Source organism: Schistocerca serialis, chromosome 2 (genome assembly GCF_023864345.2).
Source record: "Schistocerca serialis cubense isolate TAMUIC-IGC-003099 chromosome 2, iqSchSeri2.2, whole genome shotgun sequence".
NCBI lineage: Eukaryota > Metazoa > Arthropoda > Insecta > Orthoptera > Acrididae > Schistocerca > Schistocerca serialis.
In genome coordinates, this window is record NC_064639.1 from 574,131,381 (window position 1) to 574,144,610 (window position 13,230).

Consider the following 13,230-nt stretch of genomic DNA (forward strand, 5'->3'; position numbering starts at 1 on the left):
GTAGAATCCTCGGACTTGCAGAAGCTATCCGGAAACAGCCTACAGTCTAAGCAGTGTTAAAGTGTTCTGCGAAGTGTGATACAAGCGCTATGGCGACGGTCTCTGGCAACAAGGAAAGACTGGCTTAATCTAACAAAAGGTCAACCAAATGTAACAAGTCTGTATCTACATCCTCCTTTGTATATGCACTCTGCAAGCTCCTATACACACCGCGGTGGAGGGTACTTTATGCCAGCACACACCATCTCATCAAAAGTATCCGGACACCCCTCTACAATGCGGAATTTACCACTATATGTCAGAAAAGACGGACCCGCCAGTAGAAAAGGAGGCAGGGAGTATGTGTTGTCACTAGAGAAGCATTAACAACAGAATGGAACGATCAGCTCACTGACTTTCGACTAGTCATTGAATGTCACCTGAGCAACAAATCCTCCAGGAACATTTCAGCGTTTCTAAAACTGCCCAAGTCGACCGTTGCTGATGTAATTGTGAAGTGGAAAACATGAAGGAGCAACCACAGGTAAACCAAGACCAGTTAGACCTCATGTACTGACCTTCGACCATTGCTGAGAAAGGCTATAAAAAATCGGCTGAAATTAGAGGAACGGGTAACTCGTGAGTTAAAAAGTGAAAAAGAATGGCGTCAGTGGTCGAGCAGCTCCTCATAAGCCACACATTTCTACAGTCAGCGATAATAGATTCTGGAGCTTCAGTAAAGAACGGCGCCACTGGGAAGAGTATGAATAGAAACGAGTGATTTGGAGCGATGAATAACGCTCCACCGTGTAACAACCCGATGTAAGGCTTTAGGATTAGAGTATGGCTGGAGAACGTTACCTGATATGTGTAGTATTGACTGTGGGGTACGGAGAAGGTGATGTTATGGTATGGTGGTGTTTTTCGTGGTTAGGGTATGGTCCCCTTATTGCGCTTAAGAACGCCAGAAATGTGTAAGATTATGAACACTTTTACTGCGTATAGTAGAGAAAAAAATTCGGGGACGACGTCTGTATCAGCCTGACAATGGACGGTATCATAAAGCGGCACCTGTAAGGCAATGGACTTAGAAAAATAACATTCACGAATTGGAATGGCCTTCCCAGAGTCCCAATCTGTACCCAACAGAACACCTCTGGGACGAGTCAGAAGATCGACTTCGCTCCAGACGGCACCGCCAGATGTCACTATCTTCTTGGTTTCAACTGTTGAGGAAGAATGGGCTGCCATTCTTCAGACATTCAGACACATTGTTGAAAGTGTCCCCAGTAGAGCTTAAACCGCCAGAAAGAACAAGGGGGACATACCGCATACTATGAGTCAAGATACTTTTCATGAGATAGTTTAAACGAATTTCTACATTAATCAATTTTCATACTGATCGAGGAAAGTATGCATACTAGGCGCTACTGGAACATTTTAGAGTGACATCTGCTACGAATTTCAGGATAAATTAACCTGACGGCTGAAGGCCCAAACAATTATTCAAAAAATTAAAGACAAACCTTAAGATAAGCATTTACACAGTACGGCTGAAGGTCATTTTAAGATTTCAAGATAATTATAGAGAAACCTTACAGACAGGGATTTACATATTACGGCTGAAAGCCACAGATTTTAAAACAAACGCGGCTGAAGGCCTAAATACAGAGCAAACAAGAATTTTAAATAAAACGCGGATGAAGGCCAAATCTTAAAATACTTCACATGAAATTCTGCTGAAGGCGATATACTAAACATAGAAAATTAATACACGGCTGAAGGGCTGGCACAGTACTTGCGACCAAAGAAAATGACAATCACAAACAACAAATAGAGGTGCTGAGAAGTACCCCAAGGGTCGGCCTGGGGAGGAAACTATAACAAGAGTTTAGGTGAGACAGGCAGCCAAGCGTATCACTAAATAATCGGGTGGCAGCACCACCTAGGGACGGCTCACAAACCAACCAACAACCTAATCAATTTCCTCTGTCGCAACCGACCAACTGCCTACTCCAGTACGCAGACAGCAATCATCTGCTCAGTGGAAATCACAGAAGCTACACACAGTTCCAAGTAAACACATTTGCACAAGAACTCGAACGATCGTAAAAACAATGACAGTGGAACAACAAGGACGAATCAATTCGACACACAGAGAGTTTCCACAAGCGGTCGGCAACCAAATACACGTCCTCCAATGAGACGACCGACCGAAAGGAAGGAAAGTAGAGGATAACGTAACGGCAAAGACAGACTAGAATACGCAGAACCTATTACAGAGGATTTTGGGTGTAGCATTTACATGGGGATTAAAGAATTAGAAAACGATGAAAGCCACCTTCAAAACAGTGGAGAAACTGATGGCTGAAAAAGAAGCCCCTTAATCTCTCTTATCCTATTGTCACGGTTTGTACACGGGATATTCGATGATAGCAGCAGAAATATTGTACCGTCTTCTAAAATACAGACCCTCTGAGCTCATCCGGCAAGGTTTCGAGAGAACTACGTCGCCTGTCTTCCACTGATTTCAATTGAAGTTCCCCGAATAGCTTTGTTACATTTTAGCATGGGCTGTACCAACCGACAATGACGCTTGCAGCTAGCCTCTGAATGTGTTCGTTTTTTTGCTGTCATGCCTACGTGATAAGGGCTCCAAACGCTGGAGCAGCATTCCAGAAATGATCGCCGACCGCGGTGGCCGTGCGGTTCTAGGCACTTCAGTCCGGAACCGCGTAATTGCTACGGTCGCAGGTTCGAATCCTGCCTCGGGCGTGGATGTGTGTGATGTCCTTAGGTTAGTTAGGTTTAAGAAGTTCTAAGTTCTAGGGGACTTATGACCACAGCAGTTGAGTCCCATAGTGCTCAGAGCCATTTGAACCAGAAATGACCGCACTAACACCAAGTATTTCTTTTGCAGATGCTCTGTGATTTCCCAGAATATTTCCAACACATCTAACTCTTCCACTCGCCTTTGCTAACACTGATTTTACGAGGTCGTCCCATTCCATATGGCTTTTTTATGCCTTCTAAATATTTATGCGATATAACATGTTCTGGAAGCTCACTTCGCAGCTCGACAGATATCTGGTGCACGCAGCAAGACAGAATGCAATTAAGTCTGCAAGCAAATTGTCTACAAAGCTTACACATGCCACAAAACTTACAGTTTCTCCATAAATTGATAAATGAGAAACCACAGCAGTTTTTTCGTATTTCAAGCTTCCGGCAGTGATTATGCTACATTAGCGGAAGAGACACAATCAAATTTAACCTACATTCAGTAAGATCGATATTGGATCATGAATGAACTTTCTCTTCACAAATAGATCCCACTTCAACTTGCAAAATGATTCTCGTCGCACATTAGTCTGAGTGGAGGTGGAGCACCTTGGGAAAACCAGTTTTTCGAAGAGAGATACCTATTAAGCTGTGACAAATTGCATTAAAATACATTACGTCAATGGCAGTGTAGGAAATGGCGGCCCTGCTGCACAGTCTCTCAAAAAAACTAGACCAAATATTTCTTTCAGTAGAAGGAACAAATGTAGACATACGTGGACTCAAATCGATCATACTTCGAACGTGTTGACCAGTTAACTTATATAACCAAATTTGAAGACTTGCAGCATCGGGCCATATCTATCTCTCTCTCTCTCTCTCTCTCTCTCTCTCTCTCTCTCGACAGAACGTTGGAAGACAACTTTAGAATTAATAATTGTCGTGTAGTAATCTCCTGCGGCAAAGGGGTGCCCTACTAGTGTGAGCAGTGTCTTTTCTTTTGTGTCGGGATAGTATTGTTGTGCAGCAGGACAATTTTATTTTGCAGACCTTTAATTCTGTTAAAGTTGTACCAGGCATATATAACATCCCCCCCCCCCATGAACGATGGACCTTGCCGTTGGTGGGGAGGCTTGCGTGCCTCAGCGATACAGATAGCCGTACCGTAGGTGCAACCACAACGGAGGGGTATCTGTTGAGAGGCCAGACAAACGTGTGGTTCCTGAAGAGGGGCAGCAGCCTTTTCAGTAGTTCAAGGGCAACAGTCTGGATGATTGACTGATCTGGCCTTGTAACAATAACCAAAACGGCCTTGCTGTGCTGGTACTGCGAACGGCTGAAAGCAAGGGGAAACTACAGCCGTAATTTTTCCCGAGGGCATGCAGCTTTACTGTATGATTACATGATGATGGCGTCCTCTTGGGTAAAATATTCCGGAGGTAAAATAGTCCCCCATTCGGATCTCCGGGCGGGGACTACTCAAGAGGATGTCGTTAGCAGGAGAAAGAAAACTGGCGTTCTACGAATCGGAGCGTGGAATGTCAGATCCCTTAATCGGGCAGGTAGGTTAAAAAATTTAAAAAGGGAAATGGATAGGTTGAAGCTAGATATAGTGGGAATTAGTAAAGTTCGGTGGCAGGAGGAACAAGACTTCTGGTCAGGTGACTACAGGGTTATAAACACAAAATCAAATAGGGGTAATGCAGGAGTAGGTTTAATAATGAATAGGAAAATAGGAATGCGGGTAAGCTACTACAAACAACATAGTGAACGCATTATTGTGGCCAAGATAGATACGAAGCCCACACCTACTACGGTAGTACAAGTTTATATGCCAACTAGCTCTGCAGATGATGAACAAATTGAAGAAATGTATGATGAAATAAAAGAAATTATTCAGATTGTGAAGGGAGACGAAAATTTAATAGTCATGGGTGACTGGAATTCGAGTGTAGGAAAAGGGAGAGAAGGAAACATAGTAGGTGAATATGGATTGGGGCTAAGAAATGAAAGAGGAAGCCGCCTGGTAGAATTTTGCACAGAGCACAACTTAATCATAGCTAACACTTGGTTTAAGAATCATGAAAGAAGGTTGTATACATGGAAGAACCCTGGAGATACTAAAAGGTATCAGATAGATTATATAATGGTAAGACAGAGATTTAGGAAACAGGTTTTAAATTGTAAGACATTTCCAGGGGCAGATGTGGACTGACCACAATCTATTGGTTATGACCTGTAGATTAAAACTGAAGAAACTGTAAAAAGGTGGGAATTTAAGGAGATGGGACCTGGATAAACTGAAAGAACCAGAGGTTGTACAGAGTTTCAGGGAGAGCATAAGAGAACAATTGATAGGAATGGGGGAAAGAAATACAGTAGAAGAACAATGGGTAGCTTTGAGGGATGAAGTAGCGAAGGCAGCAGAGGATCAAGTAGGTAAAAAGACGAGGGCTAGTAGAAATCCTTGGGTAACAGAATAAATATTGAATTTAATTGATGAAAGGAGAAAATATAAAAATGGAGTAAATGAAGCAGGCAAAAAGGAATACAAACGTCTCAAAAATGATATCGACAGGAAGTGCAAAATGGCTAAGCAGGGATGGCTAGAGGACAAATGTAAGGATGTAGAGGCCTATCTCACTAGGGGTAAGATAGATACTGCCTACAGGAAAATTAGAGAGACCTTTGGAGATAAGAGAACGACTTGTATGAATATCAAGAGCTCAGATGGAAACCCAGTTCTAAGCAAAGAAGGGAAAGCAGAAAGGTGGAAGGAGTATATAGAGGGTCTATACAAGGGCGATGTACTTGAGGACAATATTGTGGAAATGGAAGAGGATGTCGATGAAGATGAAATGGGAGATATGATACTGCGTGAAGAGTTTGACAGAGCACTGAAAGACCTGAGTCGAAACAAGGCCCCCGGAGTAGACAACATTCCACTGGAACTACTGACGGTCTTGGGAGAGCCAGTCCTGACAAAACTACCACCTGGTGAGCAAGATGTATGAAACAGGCGAAATACCCTCAGCCTTCAAGAAGAATATAATAATTCCAATCCCAAAGAAAGCAAGTGTTGACAGATGTGAAAATTACCGAACTATCAGCTTAATAAGTCACAGCTGCAAAATACTGACACGAATTCTTTACAGACGAATGGAAAAACTAGTAGAAGCCGACCTCGGGGAAGATCAGTTTGGATTCCGTAGAAACACTGGAACACGTGAGGCAATACTCACCTTACGACTAATCTTAGAAGAAAGATTAAGGAAAGGCAAACCTACGTTTCTAGTATTTGTAGACTTAGAGAAAGCTTTTGACAATGTTGACTGGAATACTCTTTCAAATTCTAAAGGTGGCAGGGGTAAAATACAGGGAGCGAAAGACTATTTACAATTTGTACAGAAACCAGATGGCAGTTATAAGAGTCGAGGGACATGAAAGGGAAGCAGTGGTTGGGAAGGGAGTAAGACAGGGTTGTAGCCTCTCCCCGATGTTGTTCAATCTGTATATTGAGCAAGCAATAAAGGAAACAAAAGAAAAATTTGGAGTAGGTATTAAAATTCATGGAGAAGAAATAAAAACTTTGAGGTTCGCCGATGACATTGTAATTCTGTCAGAGACAGCAAAGGACTTGGAAGAGCAGTTGAATGGAATGGACAGTGTCTTGAAAGGAGGATATAAGATGAACATCAACAAAAGCAAAACAAGGATAATGGAATGTAATCTAATTTAGTCGGGTGATGCTGAGGGAATTAGATTAGGAAATGAGACACTTAAAGTAGTAAAGGAGTTTTGCTATTTGGGGAGCAAAATAACTGATGATGGTCGAAGTAGAGAGGATATAAAATGTAGACTGGCAATGGCAAGGAAAGCGTTTCTGAAGAAGAGAAATTTGTTAACATCGAGTATAGACTTAAGTGTCAGGAAGTCATTTCTGAAAGTATTTGTATGGAGTGTAGCCATGTATGGAAGTGAAACATGGACGATGAATAGTTTGGACAAGAAGAGAATAGAAGCTTTCGAAATGTGGTGCTACAGAAGAATGCTGAAGATTAGATCGGTAGATCACATAACTAATGAGGAAGTATTCAATAGGATTGGGGAGAAGAGAAGTTAGTGGCACAACTTGACCAGAAGAAGGGATCGGTTGGTAGGACATGTTCTAAGGCATCAAGGGATCACCAATTTAGTATTGAAGGGCAGCGTGGAGGGTAAAAATCGTAGAGGGAGACCAAGAGATGAATACACTAAGCAGATTCAGAAGGATGTAGGTTGCAGTAGGTACTGGGAGATGAAAAAGCTTGCACAGGATAGAGTAGCATGTAGAGCTGCATCAAACCAGTCTCAGGACTGAAGACCACAACAACAAACATATAACATCCACGATATATATATTTTTTTATTACGAGTGGAATATGAACATGTGGATAATATTCATTCAATTATGTAATTATTTCTTAAAAAATCATAATTATGTAAAACAGAGACTATATTTGTCTCACATTCTTTGTTAATCTATGTCACTCTTCTTTTGGTTTGTACCCTTTTGTCGTCTTCTTCTGATGTACATCGCAAGACGCAAATCGATTTGAGGTCTGTTAAATGAAAAACATTTAATGTAAAGTTATTGTACTTTTATGTTCATTTGCTCATAAAAACAAATAGAGCCAAATACGTTAAAACTATTTATGATTAATTATTAAAAATTCGCTTCCTGTTTTAATTATAATTTTGTATTAACTGTTTTATCATAGCTGCAAGAAGCGCAGCCATTGTCAGTTGCGATTATATAGCAACTTCGTCTGTACTTCTAGTTGAAAATAGCATGGGTTTGTGTTAAACTAATTTGAATACAATTTAATCATTTTTCTTATTGGTAGCATCGGTTTAAATGATTTAAACGATTTATTGGGAAAAGGAAAATCTTAATTAAAAAAGAAATCCTCTATCTTTTGTTGGCCGCCATCTTAACTTTTATTACAGTGGCAAATTTAAATTACTTGAAACTGCAAACTTTCAATATTCCGATGTGTAAGAAATAAATGTGCACCGGTGGTACTGAACTCTATAAAAGAAAAAATTAATCGAATCAGACTGCATTTTCTAAGAACAGTGCTGATGGTATTTATTGTTGAACAAGATTTCATTGCTGATGTATGTGGCCAAAATTAAACTACGCACGAATCACGGAGAAAATATTTCTGGTAGCATACGTCAGTGTTGTGTGCGGGTGGTATTCTGTGGTTCCCTTTCATGATCAATTTGCTAAGAATAATTAAATCTATCGAAGACAAAAATTATAAAAGCTCTGATGTACGATCTGTAATTTTAGTGATATGAACACAGCTTACAGTCAACATTATTACACTACGTCAGGTGGAATTCTTGTGCAATTTGAACAAAATAATTATCCGGTAGAAGTTGTAGTACGAATAATGCATTATACTTGTGTATAATATTGTCAGTATCGTTTACAAAATCAAATCAATGCAACTGCTAAAAAGAAACAGAGTGAATTCAAACCGCAGAATACCATAGAGTATCGTATCATCCACATTCATTGCACTTGTCGACGTTGATGATACACAAAAACCGCCAAATCAGGATAGTATTGTTGTGCAGCAGTACAATTTTGTTTTGCAGACCTTTAATTCTGTTAAAGTTGTACCAGGCACGCTTGGAACACAATAGGTTATTGCTGGGCTGGTATGCTAGTCTGTATGTCAACAAGACGTACCATCATTGCAACAGACCTCAGAACGGGACAGACAGAAATGCAAGCACTGTTGTGCTACTTTACAAGGCACTGTGGGGTAACACAATGTAAATTCACTGCGTGAGCGCTACTACAAAACCGGACGTAGACAAAGGACCAAGCTCTGCGAGTAAGAATCATTATTGAAATTACAACAGTAAGGCAAGGAACACTGATTGGTTTGATAATGCAGGAGAGAAAATCTTAAAAACAGTATCTGGAACAGTGGATAATAAAGATATCCAGAAGCTGAATATGCAACGCAAGTGCAAATGTTAGAAGACGCTATAAAAGTAGGGGAGCATATGACCCAACTGTTAACTTCGAGCAAGACGTTCTGAACAACACCAGGTAGTGTGTGAGTTAACCGTGGGGTTAGCACAATACACCGGGGATACAATGAGAACTATGAACAGTAATGTAGGAGAAATATAAAAACAACGGAACTTACTGGACAGCAAATTAGCAGTTGCCAGACCCTTATGAGCATCAGCAGACCGGCTCAGTGATGAAAGAACTGAAGTGGAACACTACAAGAATCAGTCTGCCATGCAGTAAACAGACAATTTAATTCGGTATTATTGCCACCAAAACAATTCTTGAGATGGCTGCAACTAGTAGAAAAGGTATTCCATGTGGAGCTACGACATGCATCAGAAGCGCCGGAGAAAAACTTCGCAATACTTTACAGGAAATCAAATGCAGAAGTAAAAACAGGTAGAGCAAAGTTGTACATATTTGTTAGACTATCTGTGGTAGGGATGATCGTGCGGTATCAATGTTACACGCTCCACACTTATCCAGTAAGACAAACATGGATGAGAAAATGGGTTCAAGTGAAGACGCGATAGGTGTTAATTTTTACATGGAGGAGCTCACGCTCTGATGCCACTAAGGGGCCTACAAGAGTGTCTGAATGAATCACCATGTGGCCAGCTGGGGAAGTGCAGACTGTCACTGAGGCATGGGAGACGCAATTCTTTCTGGGGATAAAAAGGTAACGGAACGTAAAAAAAACCATTGGCACTACGAACTCATTTCCAAAACACATGGAATATACTCAGTCCTTGCTCCATAAACTCTACTTATAAATCCGCTACAAGATAGGGAAACCTAAGGGCATGGTAATGTTCGAGTTATGTGATAATGGAATTTTAGTGAATGGCTGGGACGAAGTTCCACCTCCCAGCTACACTCACAGATACAACTGCAGTCCATTTCACTCCATTTACCTTAAACTGGCCAGAGAAATCGCTCTAGTACTGCCAATACACAGTGTAACTTACCTGACAACACCCTGAATACTGATCTCATACGTTCCTTAGACACACCGATAGCATCTCAGCAGGGCAAAATTTCCATGCGGCAAATATTGCAACAAATTCAACAATAGCTGAGAACTGAGGCCGAAGGTAGTTACCATTAGCATTACGACCACATGTTTTGCTGTGCGTGTTACTGATAGCAATTTGGTACTTCACTTTTGTCTCGAACATAGAAGTATTGATCCATCAGACTTAAAGACACATCAGACACTTGTTGAGCGGTCAACTAGCATAAACCAAGAAACACAGAATAAAGAAATTGTAAATTAGTGTAATTTGTAAGAAAAAGAAATAAGGGGAAAAAACGTAACTGTAAAAGAAAGCTAATATTTTAGAATGATATAGAATTAGGAAATGAGCTATATAAACTAGCTACCAAGAGGAACAAAGTTTTGTTCCGTGTAAAATTATGTAATTATATCTAAGAAATAGTCTAAGAGATAAGCTCATGCAAAATTCTGGATGAATTTTCTGAATGGGGGAGAAGTGTTGCACAGCAGAATAGTTTTATTGTGCATGCTTTAAGTCTTGTTAAAGTTATACGAAGCGAAGTATGAACAAAATAGGTTAGCGCAGGAGTGTTGTGCCAGTCATTGTCATCAAGATGTACCGTCAATGCAAAAAATCTCAGAAGAGGCGGACAGAAATGCAAGCGTTGCTGCGCTGCTTAACAAGGCGCTGAGAGATAACACGACGCACCTTCACCTCTCAAGCGCCACTACAAAATCAGACGTAGACAGAAAGAACCAATCTCAGCAATCCATAATCATTGAAATTACCATAGCGAGCACGGACCGCTGATGGGTCTGATACGTCAGGACAAATGTACTCGTATCCACCTCACAGGTGCCGGCTTGACCCGTTAAACAGAGATTCTTTCAGAGCCCAAGAACACATTCCGCCATGCTGCCATTCTGATTGTGTCGCTACAACCAGCGAGAATGACAGTCTATTGTATTTCAGTGAGATCAAGAAAAGCTGATTGATGATGGCCAGCTTGCCATTCGCTTGCTTACTCCAGCACCACGAGTTGATTTGCCACTGCCAATGTCTGTCACTGCTATGGTCTGCCACTGCTGCCTTCCGGGTCATCGTTGACGAAAAGGCTGGTGAGTGGCCAGACGTTTTCCACTACTGGGTTATCACGGATGATCTGTAAGCTGCCATGTTTGCGACGGCCATTTGAGGCGCGTCCCTGCAACCTGCTGGCAGTCTCATGAGCATCTGCTTCAGTCTCTGTCGATCTGTGGTATGTGACCTGAGTATAGCTTTCAAGCGTCCCCGACCATAGTCAGACTACCTAAAAGCACCATTGGCTTACTTCGAGAGCGCTGAGGTGGTAGCCACACTGGATTGTCGGGAAACGTCTGGGCAGGGGGCAGTGTCTTCTTCGTTCTGCCACTGTCCACAGCATGCGGCCATGGCACTAACCTGCTGCAGTGACATCCCGACTCGCTGACAAGACGTCAGCACTCCTTCGCAGCAGATGCACTCGTGTCCAGCCGCCAACTGCAGCTCTGAAGACAGTCACGCCTCCGCAAACCCTGCTCAACCGATAAATACACTCCTGGAAATTGAAATAAGAACACCGTGAATTCATTGTCCCAGGAAGGGGAAACTTTATTGACACATTCCTGGGGTCAGATACATCACATGATCACACTGACAGAACCACAGGCGCACAGACACAGGCAACAGAGCATGCACAATGTCGGCACTAGTACAGTGTATATCCACCTTTCGCAGCAATGCAGGCTGCTATTCTCCCATGGAGACGATCGTAGAGATGCTGGATGTAGTCCTGTGGAACGGCTTGCCATGCCATTTCCACCTGGCGCCTCAGTTGGACCAGCGTTCGTGCTGGACGTGCAGACCGCGTGAGACGACGCTTCATCCATTCCCAAACATGCTCAATGGGGGACAGATCCGGAGATCTTGCTGGCCAGGGTAGTTGACTTACACCTTCTAGAGCACGTTGGGTGGCACGGGATACATGCGGACGTGCATTGTCCTGTTGGAACAGCAAGTTCCCTTGCCGGTCTAGGAATGGTAGAACGATGGGTTCGATGACGGTTTGGATGTACCGTGCACTATTCAGTGTCCCCTCGACGATCACCAGTGGTGTACGGCCAGTGTAGGAGATCGCTCCCCACACCATGATGCCGGGTGTTGGCCCTGTGTGCCTCGGTCGTATGCAGTCCTGATTGTGGCGCTCACCTGCACGGCGCCAAACACGCATACGACCATCATTGGCACCAAGGCAGAAGCGACTCTCATCGCTGAAGACGACACGTCTCCATTCGTCCCTCCATTCACGCCTGTCGCGACACCACTGGAGGTGGGCTGCACGATGTTGGGGCGTGAGCGGAAGACGGCCTAACGGTGTGCGGGACCGTAGCCCAGCTTCATGGAGACGGTTGCGAATGGTCCTCGCCGATACCCCAGGAGCAACAGTGTCCCTAATTTGCTGGGAAGTGGCGGTGCGGTCCCCTACGGCACTGCGTAGGATCCTACGGTCTTGGCGTGCATCCGTGCGTCGCTGCGGTCCGGTCCCAGGTCGACGGGCACGTGCACCTTCCGCCGACCACTGGCGACAACATCGATGTACTGTGGAGACCTCACGCCCCACGTGTTGAGCAATTCGGCGGTACGTCCACCCGGCCTCCCGCATGCCCACTATACGCCCTCGCTCAAAGTCCGTCAACTGCACATACGGTTCACGTCCACGCTGTCGCGGCATGCTACCAGTGTTAAAGACTGCGATCGAGCTCCGTATGCCACGGCAAACTGGCTGACACTGACGGCGGCGGTGCACAAATGCTGCGCAGCTAGCGCCATTCGACGGCCAACACCGCGGTTCCTGGTGTGTCCGCTGTGCCGTGCGTGTGATCATTGCTTGTACAGCCCTCTCGCAGTGTCCGGAGCAAGTATGGTGGGTCTGACACACCGGTGTCAATGTGTTCTTTTTTCCATTTCCAGGAGTGTAGTATTACAGATACTGCTTTGTCACTGACGCCTCAGGGCGTGCACTGGGCCACTCACCCTCTCTCCACACTCGGTATCCTGTTCACAATGCGACCTGAGCATTCTCACTTCGCAGTACTGGTGCCAGGGAATAGTTTAGTCACAACAGTATGTAGTACATACTGAATTTAATAATGTATAGGTAGGTGTGATTAAACCAGCTAACCTAAATATTTTGGTGGTACTGAAAATAAAATTACAATAAAGATGGAAATGTAGTTCTAATTTTTAGCTATATCAACAAGTCAGGAATATGGTTAAAACATATCAATGTACTTAGGTCATCCTCGTCTCGAAGTTGCAAGGTAACAGATGGCAGACAGAATCACTTTGCTGTCACTGATGATTTTTGCTGCCAGC